This window comes from Schistocerca serialis, chromosome 1 (assembly GCF_023864345.2).
Source record: "Schistocerca serialis cubense isolate TAMUIC-IGC-003099 chromosome 1, iqSchSeri2.2, whole genome shotgun sequence".
NCBI lineage: Eukaryota > Metazoa > Arthropoda > Insecta > Orthoptera > Acrididae > Schistocerca > Schistocerca serialis.
In genome coordinates, this window is record NC_064638.1 from 815,992,922 (window position 1) to 816,005,361 (window position 12,440).

The 12,440-nt window shown below is 42.1% G+C and overlaps 1 protein-coding gene across 4 annotated transcripts in view; it reads right to left on the reverse strand.

The window, feature by feature from the left end:
* The window catches only part of LOC126484273 (ecotropic viral integration site 5 ortholog), a 373,708-nt gene that overhangs the window by 161,369 nt on the left and 199,899 nt on the right, over positions 1–12,440 (reverse strand). The gene's annotated exons all lie outside the window — the stretch shown is intronic.

Sequence of the window (12,440 nt, forward strand, 5' to 3'; positions counted from 1 at the left end):
TTTTTTTTTTTTGTCCGGTGTACTCACCTTCTGAAATAAATAACATACGTTCAGTGAATCGAGCTATGTCCTTTCTCACAAACAATTTTACTTTGACGACGGTCCACGGGCATATTAGCAAACTTGTAAGGATGAATGTCAATGTCAGCGTTTGGCAGGAGGAGCAATGCTGCCCCGCTGTCCAGGCTTCTTGTGACAGCAGCGCCCTCTCCATCGACGGCTAACGTCAGCACTGCCTGTGTCAATGTTGTCCTTTCACAAAATTCCGTCTCATCACAGTGTAAGTACACAGAGAGGGACGGTCGACACTGACAATGACGACCACAATGCAGATGATTATCAACTCCGTTTACTGCAATCTGGAATAGTTTCGCAGATCAGCTGTTTATTATAAGAACATGGAGAGGAGCGCTCCGAGTGAGTCGAAGGAAAAGGCAGTGAGTCGAAGGAAAAGGCACAGTGCAGTGCTTGTCTCGCAGTCCATATTGAAGGAAAGGTATGTAGCGGGGAGCCACAAGGGCCTGATGATCCGAGCGAACACAGCGCCGTACTGTAAAGGAGCCGCTGTTTTTCACCATACGTACAATTCTAAGACATCTTGAAACACACACGTTTCTTGACGGAACTGTGGCTGAAAGACGATCGTGCGGATCAATAAGCGACGTTTATGTGCTGCACTGCAGTTCATGTACGTCCAGATGTTTAAACCGCAATCGCACGGGCGGTCAGCGCGTAGCAAATAGCTTAACAAGCGCTCGATCTGTCTCCTGCTGCGAGCGCTGATAGCAGGGCCACGGATGGGAAATCCAATCCCGCGAGAGCGACGGCCCGCCGGCCCCGGGGTCGATAGCCGGGGCCCTGCATCTGATGCTGCTAAAGCCAGCCACACAGCACACGCAAAGCTCTCTGCATCTCAACTCTGGCAATCTTCGAGCAAAATCGTGTTCTCCAAAACATAAAGTACCCAAAAAATAAAAAAATTTTAATTTCAATAAGAATAAATGCTTAAACTGCAAAGGGGAGGAGAGTAAAAAAATCACAAGCACTGACAAGGGAACCTCCCCATCTCACCCCCCTCAGATTTAGTTATAAGTTGGCACAGTGGATAGGCCTTGAAAAACTGAACACAGATCAATCGAGAAAATTGGAAGAAGTTGTGTGGAACTATGAAAAAAATACGCGAAATATACAAACTGAGCAGTCCATGTGCAAGATAAGCAACATCAAGGTCAATTTGAGCTCAGGAGTGCCGCGGTCCCGTGGTTAGCGTGAGCAGGAGCGGAATAAGAGGTCCTTGATTCAAGTCTCCTCTCGAGTGAAAATTTTAACTTTTTATTTTCAGTTTATGTGACAAACTCTTATGTTTTCATCACTTTTTTGGGAGTGATTATCACATCCACAAGAAAACCTAAATCGGGCAAGGTAGAAGAATCTTTTTACCCATTCGCCTAAGTGTACAAGTTAGGTGGGTCGACAATACATTCCTGTCATGTGGCGCACATGCTGTCACCAGTGTCATATAGAATATATCAGCGTCTTTTCCTGTGGAGGAATCGGTTGACCTATGACCTTTCGATCAAATGCTTTCGGTTCCCATTGGAGAGGCACGTCCTTTCGTTTACTAATAGCACGGTTTTCGGGTGCGGTCGCAAAACACATACACTAAACTTATTACAGTGAACAGAGACGTCAACGAACGAACGGACAGATCGTAACTGCGAAAATAAAGAAAGTAAATTTTTCACTCGAGGGAGGACTTGAACATAGGACCTCTCGTTACGCAGCTGCTGACGCTAACCACGGCACCACGGCCCTCCTGAGCTCACATGATCCTTAATCTTGCCTATCTTGCGCAAGGACTACTCAGTTTGTATATTTTGCTTATTTTTTTCATAGTTCGACACAACTTCTTCCTGTTTTCTCGATTGATCTGTGTTCAGTTTTTCAAGGCCTATCCACTGTGCCAACTTATAACTAAATCTGAGGCGGGTGCGATGGGGAGGTTCCCTTGTGAGTAAGGAGAAGGGATGACTGAATAGCAACAGTCGCTAAGATGTTTTCGCGGTGTAGACATTTTATAGCGTAATCTGGACATAGGATATCCCGCATACCAAAGATATCTTCACGTCTAGGACGAACGTAGGGTGCCCCTTGAATGTTGTCACACTCGTCTGCCTGGTAGGAAACTGAAATAGGGATACTTAAGAGATATGAGCTGAGTACGAAACCGTGGTCGACACCTACTCTTTCGGTAAATATACTTTTCTACAGATGTTGAAGGATCTTACACAGTACTATTATTTCAACAATACTGATTACCGTACTTCAGAAAATAATGCAATATGCTTGTTAATAGTTATTCTCTGACATGGGAAATATTTTTATACGTTCACAAAGAGTGAGAATGTTACCTTAGGAAAAATGACAACAAGTGCAAAATAATAAAGTAATATAACGTCAGTCTAAGTCTACAAAATTTGTGTATTAACATAAGAATACGTAAGTGACTCTTAATGAAACTAAAGTTATTTTGATGATATTGAACCACCGTGTAGCTAACTTCCTTTCGAATACGAGTAAAAAAACAAAGTAAATTAATACTAACATCGGTGCAAGACTGAATATTGCACGTCTGTCCCTTCCATGAGGCTAGATGGATTATCTGCGTTTAATTATTCCACGATTCTTACTCAAAGTTGAAAATTAAGCCTATCCCTCTCCTCACTAATGTCCCATAACTTCCAGTTAGCTACGTTGTATCTAGAAAAGGAATGTAGTTTTTGTGTAATGTGTTCGTACTCCTGAATTAACGGAGCATTAAATGCAATTCTGTGCCGGTTTGTAAATGTAAGGTAATTTGATGAAGTTAACGTCAGAAATACATTGAGAGAGCAGCTAAACAATGTGAATCACACCCGTGAAGGAGACGATTAGGTCACTCGCGCTAATAGAGAATGACTACGTACCGAGAAAGCGGCTGTAACGTAATCACCGTAGACGTCATACTCCATTGGCATCTGGTTCCGAAAGACATATTTAAGACTTTCTGAATCCGTTCTAGCACAAAGAAACCGTAGCAAGAAGAGTAATTTCTGTCAGTATAAAAACGAGCCGGTTGACATGTTTGGCATCCAACCCCTGTCTGGCCGGTACTGAGTTATACCTTGAGATTTGTTCCAGACTGCAAGCTGTTTCCATCTGCCTTGAAAATATTCACAAAGTAAAGTTTTTCATCCCACGGTGCTGCACGCCTGAAGAAGACATATCCAAGCCTTTCTGCGACCTGTGAAGTGACGTGCCCAACGAATGACAGGACGGTTGGGTGGAGGGCACATATATTTGAGCTTGGAATCTTAACCATGGTCCAAGCTTGACGTTTTTCGCAAATACAAGGCATTGCCAGAAGTGAAAGGAGCAGTAACTAAGACAAAACCTTATGACTGACTGGGCATCGAAGCTCGAACCCTCCTATTTATAGTCGAACACTTGTAGTCACTAAGGCACACACAAATAAATGTTTGGAAGGGCGATAGCCGTTCTTCATACCAATAAAAATGAAGTCTTGCGAGGAGGTACTAAATAATAATAAATTAACTATATTAGTAACATATTTCAATAAAACAAAATGCGACTGACCCCTAACTCTTAACAATTTGAATACGTGTCTTAAATCATATGCAGGAGTGGGTGGTGTACAAGAATAAAGTACTTCTAACCAACTATATACCCAATGTATCAAACACGCGATTTCTTGCAGGGAAGTGGAACACGTGCCAACTGTTCTACAACAAATACATTTTCTCAGCAAAAATACGTTTATATATTGCACTTTGGGTAAATCTTAATGTATATTTTAATTTAACAGTCATTCAAACTTATTAATAAATTTTAACTTACTTTTAAGACAATTATTGCCACCAATAATTTACCTTCAGTTCAAAACTGAGATTGTGAAGTATTCTGATGTCCGCACACTGCATATCATGTACACACACACACACACACACACACACACACACACACAAGAAACCGGAACATCTGCGTTCTTAAAAAAATAAATAAATAAAAGAAGAGCCAGACCTGGAAACAATCAAATTCTGTCTGCATGTACTTCTAGTCGCAAATAATGGGCAATACTTCAACAGACGTGCGTTACCGTGAAGCCAGAGTGAAATCTACTCTGCAGGGCCTTTAACCTTGAAATGACATTTAAGTTTAAAAGCGGTCCTTAGGCCTCTGCTGTTCAAGGTCAGCACTGCAGGGTGTCTCTCAGACAGAAGTTGTAACTGGCAGTGACCCTCTCCCACGTTACCAAATTAGCGCCAAATTCCACTGTTTCCTAGACCCTATCTCGCTGGCCATTGCAAGTTGTAAGGGAGGACCGAACCGTGATAATGCTGTCAGCTCTCTTCCAGTGCATCCCATCCGGCACGCTTTTTCTGCAGCGAATAACTGGGATGGCGGCTTCGTCAGAGACTTTCTAAGAGCGAAGAGTTGGTAACCCAGCGGTGCCTCACGGGAACACCCACTGGCCCACTGCGAGCTAGTGCCGGGGAAAGCTCCGCACCGCTCGCTGTAATGAACGTATTTTGATCTCGGCGTTACAAACTGCACTCCCGACGCAGCTATCACAGAACTGGGGAGACGTGCTTCACACACTCTTGATATCGACGACTTGTGTTCAGGAGAAAGTATCTACGACAAATTCTGTAACTCTTTTTACACTGAAGAAGGGAATGAATACTAACATAACACAAACGTTGTCTTCTACATCTACATTTATACTCCGCAAGGCAACCAACGGAGGGCACTTCACGTGCCACTGTCATTACCTCCCTTCCCTGTTCCAATCGCGTATGGTTCGTGGGAAGAACGACTGCCGGAAAGCCTCCGTGTGCGCTCGAATCTCTCTAATTTTACATTCGTGATCTCCTCGGGAGGTATAAGTAGGGGAAAGCAATATATTCGATACCTCATCCAGAAACGCACCCTCTCGAAACCTGGACAGCAAGCTACACCACAATGCAGAGCGCCTCTCCTGCAGAGTCTGCCACTTGAGTTTGCTAAACATCTCCGTAACGCTATCACGCTTACCAAATAACCCTGTGACGAAACGCGCTGCTCTTCTTTGGATCTTCTCTATCTCCTCTGTTAACCCGACCTGGAACGGATCCCACACTGATGAGCAATACTGAAGTATAGGTCGAACGAGTGTTTTGTAAGCCACCTCCTTTGTTGATGGACTACATTTTCTAAGGACTCTCACAATGAATCTCAACCTGGCACCCGCCTTACCAACAATTAATTTTATATGATCATTCCACTTCAAATCGTTCCGTACGCATACGCCTAGATATTTTATAGAAGTAACTGCTACCAGTGTTTGTTCCGCTATCATATAATCATACAATAAAGGATCCTTCTTTCTATGTACTCGCAATACATTACATTTGTCTATGTTAAGGGTCATTTGCCACTCCCTGCACCAAGTGCCTATCCGCTGCAGATCTTCCTGCATTTCGCTGCAATTTTCTAATGCTGCAGCTTCTCTGTATACTACAGAACCATCCGCGAAAAGCCGCATGGAACTTCCGACACTATCTACCAGGTCATTTACATATATTGTGAAAAGCAATGGTCCCATAACACTCCCCTGTGGCACGCCAGAGGTTACTTTAACGTCTGTAGACGTCTCCCTATTGAGAACAACATACTGTGTTCTGTTTGCTAATAACTCTTCAATCCAGGCACACAGCTGGTCTGATATTCCGTAGGTTCTTACTTTGTTTATCAGGCGACAGTGCGGAACTGTATCGAACGAATGAGAGGTAAATCTTAACTGCTACAAGAGAAACAGCAACGAAACACTACTATTAACAGAGGCTGCGTCGGTACTGCATCTACAAAACAATTAAGAAATTTTGGAAACTTGTCGGAATTTCACCAAGTTTTACTTAATACAACGGTAATCTCTAACAGTCTAAATCGCAAAGACTTTCCTTTCTATTGCTTGTGGCCGTTTTGGGTAGCGTAACTATCATCTGACAAACTTCTTTAATTCAGCCCACATGAGGAGCCGATGTGTAGAACAAAAGATTTCAATCCCCAACTGCATAAGTATATTTCACATCTGTGGGCTATCGGAATTCCTTTCTAGCAACATCTCCTTTATGTTCTTGAAATTAAATAATATTTGAAGTATGAATGTTTGCTGAGGCGACGAATTAAAACTTGTTCCAAGGCCGGGATTCGAAAGCAGATGTCCTGCTCACTAATACGCTAACAACCACGCCACCCTGACTTTGCACAACTGCACGAACTACCCTAGTACACCTTCCTCCTTAATCCAAATTCCCATTCACGCCTCAGCCCACTTGGCATTCCCCCTAAAATCAAACAGCATTGTAGAGGCTCTCCAACTGTACAGGAATACCACCTCAGCATCGAATGATACAGGGGTCCTGCTTGAAACCCAACACAGGTGTGTCGCTTCAGTCTGCATATATACGTCGTAGAGGGTTGAGAGTTGAAAAGATCTTTCGAAGCATATAGTTTCTTTTGTTTAAAACACCTATGCCTGAGTTTCATTCGATAGTAAGGTGCTATTCCAATACATCTGAGAGCCTCTGCAATGTTGTTTGAGTTAAGGGGAACACCAAGTAGCGGAATTTGAATTGAGGATAATCCGTGCAGTTGTGCAAAGCCACGGTGTCAGGGTGGCGTAGTGGTCAGCACATCTGGCTAGTGAGCAGTAGACCTGTGTTCGAATCCCGACCTTGGTACATATTTTCAATTATCTCTTGAGTCTGCATTTATACATCATAGATGGCTGAGACCTGAAAAAAAGTCTCTGGAAGCATACAGTTTCCTTTGGAAAAATGCATGAATAAAATTCGCAGATCTCATTTCAAATGTTAAGCTTCTGAACTGCAAGGTTCGCAGAAGACCTTCTGTGATGTTTTGAAAGTAGGAGACGAGGCACTGGCAGAATTGAGGTTGTGAGGACGGGTCATGAGTTGTGCTTGGGTAGCTCAGATGGTAGACCACATGGCCGCGAAAAGCAAAGGTCCCGAGTTCGCGAGTCTCGGTGCGGCACACAGTTTTAATGTGCCAGGAAGTTTCAATGACCGGAAAAGTAGTCACCTATGATGATTTAATACTGATGAGACCATTCGCCTTTAAGTTCTTGGAAAAAAAAGTGTAATGCAGTTCAGTTCACGCAGTATATTTTTCGTGACAACGTCTGCATTAAATCATATCAAGTGTTTGGTATTAATATACGTAATTATCCGTCTCTTTAATACAGTAGCTACATAGCAGTATAATGGTAGTAGCGTGGACTTACCATAAGGTTGGAGTGTCGCTGACTGCTGTATGATCGCTTTGTACCGATTTTTTCGTTTCCTTTTCGACATTGCCGTAGCCTTCGCGCTTCTCTCGGTCCTGGACTTTTTAGGCTATTTGGATTCCTTTCGATGCGAGTTTTCCTCTTACATGCATCTTCCATAATTCCGAACGCTGTTGCATCTTCCATTATTTTGTAATATTTAATTTAATACCGATTTGAACTTGTTGCAGCGAATATTTGTTCATTACTTTGCGTTCTTGCAGTGCTACGCACGATATTCACAATGATAAGCGAATCAGTGTTTTGTATAGCTAAACGCGTTTCCTTGCTACACTAGTTTACAACTTCACACAGAGTAATTTGTAACAATCACGCGAAGGACGTCACAGGCAAAACAAATACTGTATGACAAACTAGTACAGACATGATATATCGTTGAGGGCTCAACCACTGTTTACTTATCAGTCTCGTAGTTATGAGCGATTCAGATCTGACGGAAATCTGCCACAAAACGAAGTTCGACTGACGAGCGAACGGACGTTTAAACGCCAACAATATTTAAATATCAATTAACTATAATCAACTAATCAAATATAGCACTGCGCAAAGCTGAACGGACGCAGTAATTAACAACGATGAGCGGCGTCAACATATTCTAATTAAGCCAACAGTCCTGCTGTTATAGAAATTATGAATGTATTTTCGGCGGTAAAGGTCGGCTAATTGATCCCAGGCGTCGAAAGCAAGTCAACGCTACACGCGAGAAACAACGTCACGTCTTGAAAGGTCATTTTCTGCTTACATAACACAAACTGTGCACCTGTTCTCTCTATCATGCTTTCATCCGAATCACTCTCACTATAGAAGCATCGCTAATTTTTGCGAATTCCTTGGAATAATAGTGGTAAACAGACAGCGATCTGAACGCTGGGCAATAGCGATTGTAAATAGCAAACATTGTTCACTGTCTGTAGAACTAATTTGTCCTACCTGCACTACGGCGAGCTCGGACGCATCTAAGCAGCAATTAGGAATGGAACATACGTAGAATTACGATGAACGTAAAAGCTGTTAATTTACGTTTGGGCACTTCCCAAAGCGAAACTGGAAATATTGGTATAAAGTACGCCGACGAACAAAGCTTATTTTAACATGCTTAGCTTCCACATACTGTAACTAACCTTACGTAATGGTGTAAAGGAAAGGGCAATTGGCAACTAGCACAAATATTCTTTCTGCTAGAGGGTACTATGTATAAAAATGTCGTTCCCCCGAGACGAAAACTGACACACCCCTTCCTAACTATTGACAACGTCCGTCTGTGTACCACAAAGTATGCACATCTGACAGTGAGATTTATACAGAGTTGTGCGCAGGTAAAACAAATGATGTCATGAATACCGGCCAGAACAGTCATCACTGCTCTCATATCGCTACCTGCACCTTCTCAGCCATAACTTGCGCACTGAAGGTGCAAGCATGGAGTCAAAACACTGAGCCGAAACAAAGATGCCTGACTAGTAAATCGTACCTATCTGACATATTGTCTCCTCTACTTTCTTTCAGTCACCAGTGTTATTTCGTTACATCTTTCGTGAAAGTAGTAAGAGGATGATCATTGGCAATAACAGTAAATTCAGATTAATGACAAATTAAATACCAACAGTCACACAGTGATAACTAATACTGCACTGCTACACTCGGGTTCACGACGACCTTCAAACGTCATGGCTACGATTTCTCGAGCTTTGCACGGAGGTAGTATTGACACCAATGCCGCGGCCCACCACCTGTCCAGCATCACAAAAGCATACTTACATATTATGTGTGTGTATACATTTTCAGCTCGTTTATTTTCTTTGTATTGTGATGACAAATCCTATAGCACTGGCAAGGAGTGGTCCTCAGCGCTGACATCGACTTCTTGAAAAATGTATATTGTGATGTAGATTAAGGTCCAGCGATTCACACCCTGCAGCCATTTACCTTGGTGGGTCCACGTTTGCAAGTGAGCGACGAAAAACAATTTCAGATTTCGCTTGATACTCTATAGCTTTAAAAATGGAAACGATTTACGGAGTTGTTGCGTAGTGTAATGATGAAGGTACTAACTTCACATGCAACAGGTTATTGGTTCGGGTCTCGTCAGGTACATTGAAATTTTTAAAAATCTTTATCGAAATGACTGATTATTATTTCTGTTCAGTTAATTGGTTGAAATGTAGATTTTTCTATTCATTTGTCACGCCATATTAGTAATCATATGAAATACATCATTAGTTGTCATTTTGCTTCCTATCAATCTTTTTCCACTTGGAATCCTTGTTCACGTGATTTTGGTTAATGCTACATTTTAACTTCGATTTAATTGCTTCCATTTTGTAGCCTGACATTTCCGTCCATGTTACTGAATTCATTATTTCTGTCTCATTTAGTTTGAATTTCGTTTTACTTATAATCATTGCTAACATTTAAATCATGATTCACGTTATTTTGTCCATAGTGTAATAAGAATTTATCTTTTAAATGTTTGTATAACAATTGCCATCCATAAAGGCGTACATCTTGTAACGAAAAATACATTTTGACACCACTGCACAGTAAATATAAATATATTACTTTATGTTTTGTTTTGGACTGACAGATCAGCATATTTAAATGTTCAAACATTATGATAGATAAATAAAAATAAACTCACATGCACAAAGATTACAAGTGGAAAAAGATTGATTGGAACTGAAAATAAGAGCAATTCTATACGTTACAACGTTTAGACAAAGGAATATAAATGAAAGAAATTCCATGTTAACCAATTAATCGAAGAAAAATGATCAGAGTCATTCGATAAAGATTTAAAAATATAAAAAATCAATGTACTTGACGAGGTTAGAACCGAAGAATTTTGCATGTTAGGTCAGTACCTCAACTTTTTTTATCTCATTTTGTTCGTTGGATTTGTCCAGGGCGGACGTTCCATGACACCTGTTCAAGTTCATCGTTGACCCGTTCACTCAGGTTTTTCGTTACAGAGGGACACCAATAGGCTGTGCTCCCAGTCTGTAATTGTTACTCATTTAAAACTATAGATCATCATGCGAAATTCTGTTTTTTTTTCATCGATAACTCGCAAAAGAGGGCCCACCAGGGCGAGCTGTTGCAGGATGTGATTCCTTGCACCTTAACCTACATCAATGTACACATTTTTTTCAAAAACTTGACCCTACAACTACGGACCTCTCCTTGAGAGAGATGACCACAGGGTCAATTAGTAAATTTTGCACAAGACTAAAGTCAGAAGTCAACTTAGCGGGGGATAGTTCTGCTCAGACAGCATTTACCGTTCTATCTCTTTTGCTCGATCGACCACACACAGAAATGTAAAGCATAAAGATTTAAGGAATTTGTTCCATTTTAAAATAAAACACTAGGTATCTTTTCTTCTTTTACAGATGGAGCACGCCGAGTTCATCCCTAAACATTAAACAACACTCACGGATTAGACCCTGGGCCTGACTCGACTGCTGCCTGAAAGGCAGTGAGACGAGTATCTATGGTCGTGGGATATTTGATCAGCTGGTTGCCAGTCCCTCCAGCCATTATCACCAGTAGATGAAACCTGATGATGCCGCAGCTTTTTTATCCTAGCAGCTCCCCATTTGGCCTTAAAAGGGCTGAGTGGACCCCATAGCAGATCTCCCCATCTCAGAAAGAAAAACCTGCAGAATGTTCCGGGAATTGAACCCGAGTCGTCCTGCACAGAATGCAGCGACGCAAAAATTTTTCTTTTGGTGTTCGTTCTTTCGATGTGTTTCTTCATTTTTTTAGTTTGTCAGGAGTTCTCTGAGGATGTCGCATGACATCTTTCACATTCTCTCGATGAGGGTGGCCAGTCCCTTGACCAAACAGGTTAGAAAAAAAAAAAACCTTCCGGCTAAGGAGGCGACCGCTGAACATTTTGAAGCATTTCGCAAAATCAACGCCGTAGCTTTTTAACTTTGATGAATATAAAACGCAAAAAAACGTCTCAAGACAATATTTTAACAAGTTACACAGAAACCAGGTGATTGTGTCCTTGTTGCAACTCACGATTTGTGATACCGCCACGATGCGAAACAGTATCATGTCGAAGTTGGTGGCCATGCATGTAAAATATCGGTTTCATCTTCCAGTAAGGCTAAGGCCAATGTCTGCTGCGATACAAAAGGGGCTTGGCTTCTCTTACTGATTGCCTTGGGAACGAGAAATCACTAATCGGCTTGTTACGCTAGCCCGCTGACCCAAATAAAAGAGAAAGTACATGAAAAGTCTATTATCTTTAGTAAAAATTTAGAAAATATATTTGCCAAAAGACGCTTATATAAAGAGAAAACTGAAGGATTTTATGATGAGATTTATTGAACATTCTTCCCATTCACTAATTTTAGCAGCTCCTGACCTGTACCCACAGCTAGAGCAATTTATGACATAAAAGGAGACTACGAGAAGAAGAGCGTTAATTACCTACAAAAGTTTTTACACTACAGAGTCGAGGATTTTCTCTCGTCTACATGTGAATGTAAATAAGTCTTTCTTGGACATAGCAAAGCCAACAACAAATAAGTGGCCACGCAGTTATAATTTGCGAGCCACATTTCGCAGCTGTTCTAAAGTGAATCGAACCGTCGAAGTGAAGCCAACACGGGACTCGGCCGAAGCAGTGAGCTGCGCGCTAGTGGGGGAGGAGGGAACGAGGTTACAGATGAAAGTCGCCAGCCAAGCTAGCCCAGGCATGCAACAGCGGCCGCCGGGTGCAGGCGCACTGTCGCGTTACGGCGAGGGCCGCTCGCTTCAACATCCGTTTCACCGGCACTCGTTGCCCGGACCTCCACTGCGGTAAAGAAGCACTATGCACTAAACTGCTTCAAGTGTTGCGAAGACACAGACGGCGCTACACTTATAGGGAAGCGGCGAATTATAGAGGTATCGAAAACTGAGTAATATAGCACTTTTTACTGGAAACTATCGTCTCCAGGGGGAAAACATTAACATAGTTTCCACCTAGATCGACGACGCCCGGGGATAACGGGGTCCCCCTCCCCCTATCTCTCAGGGG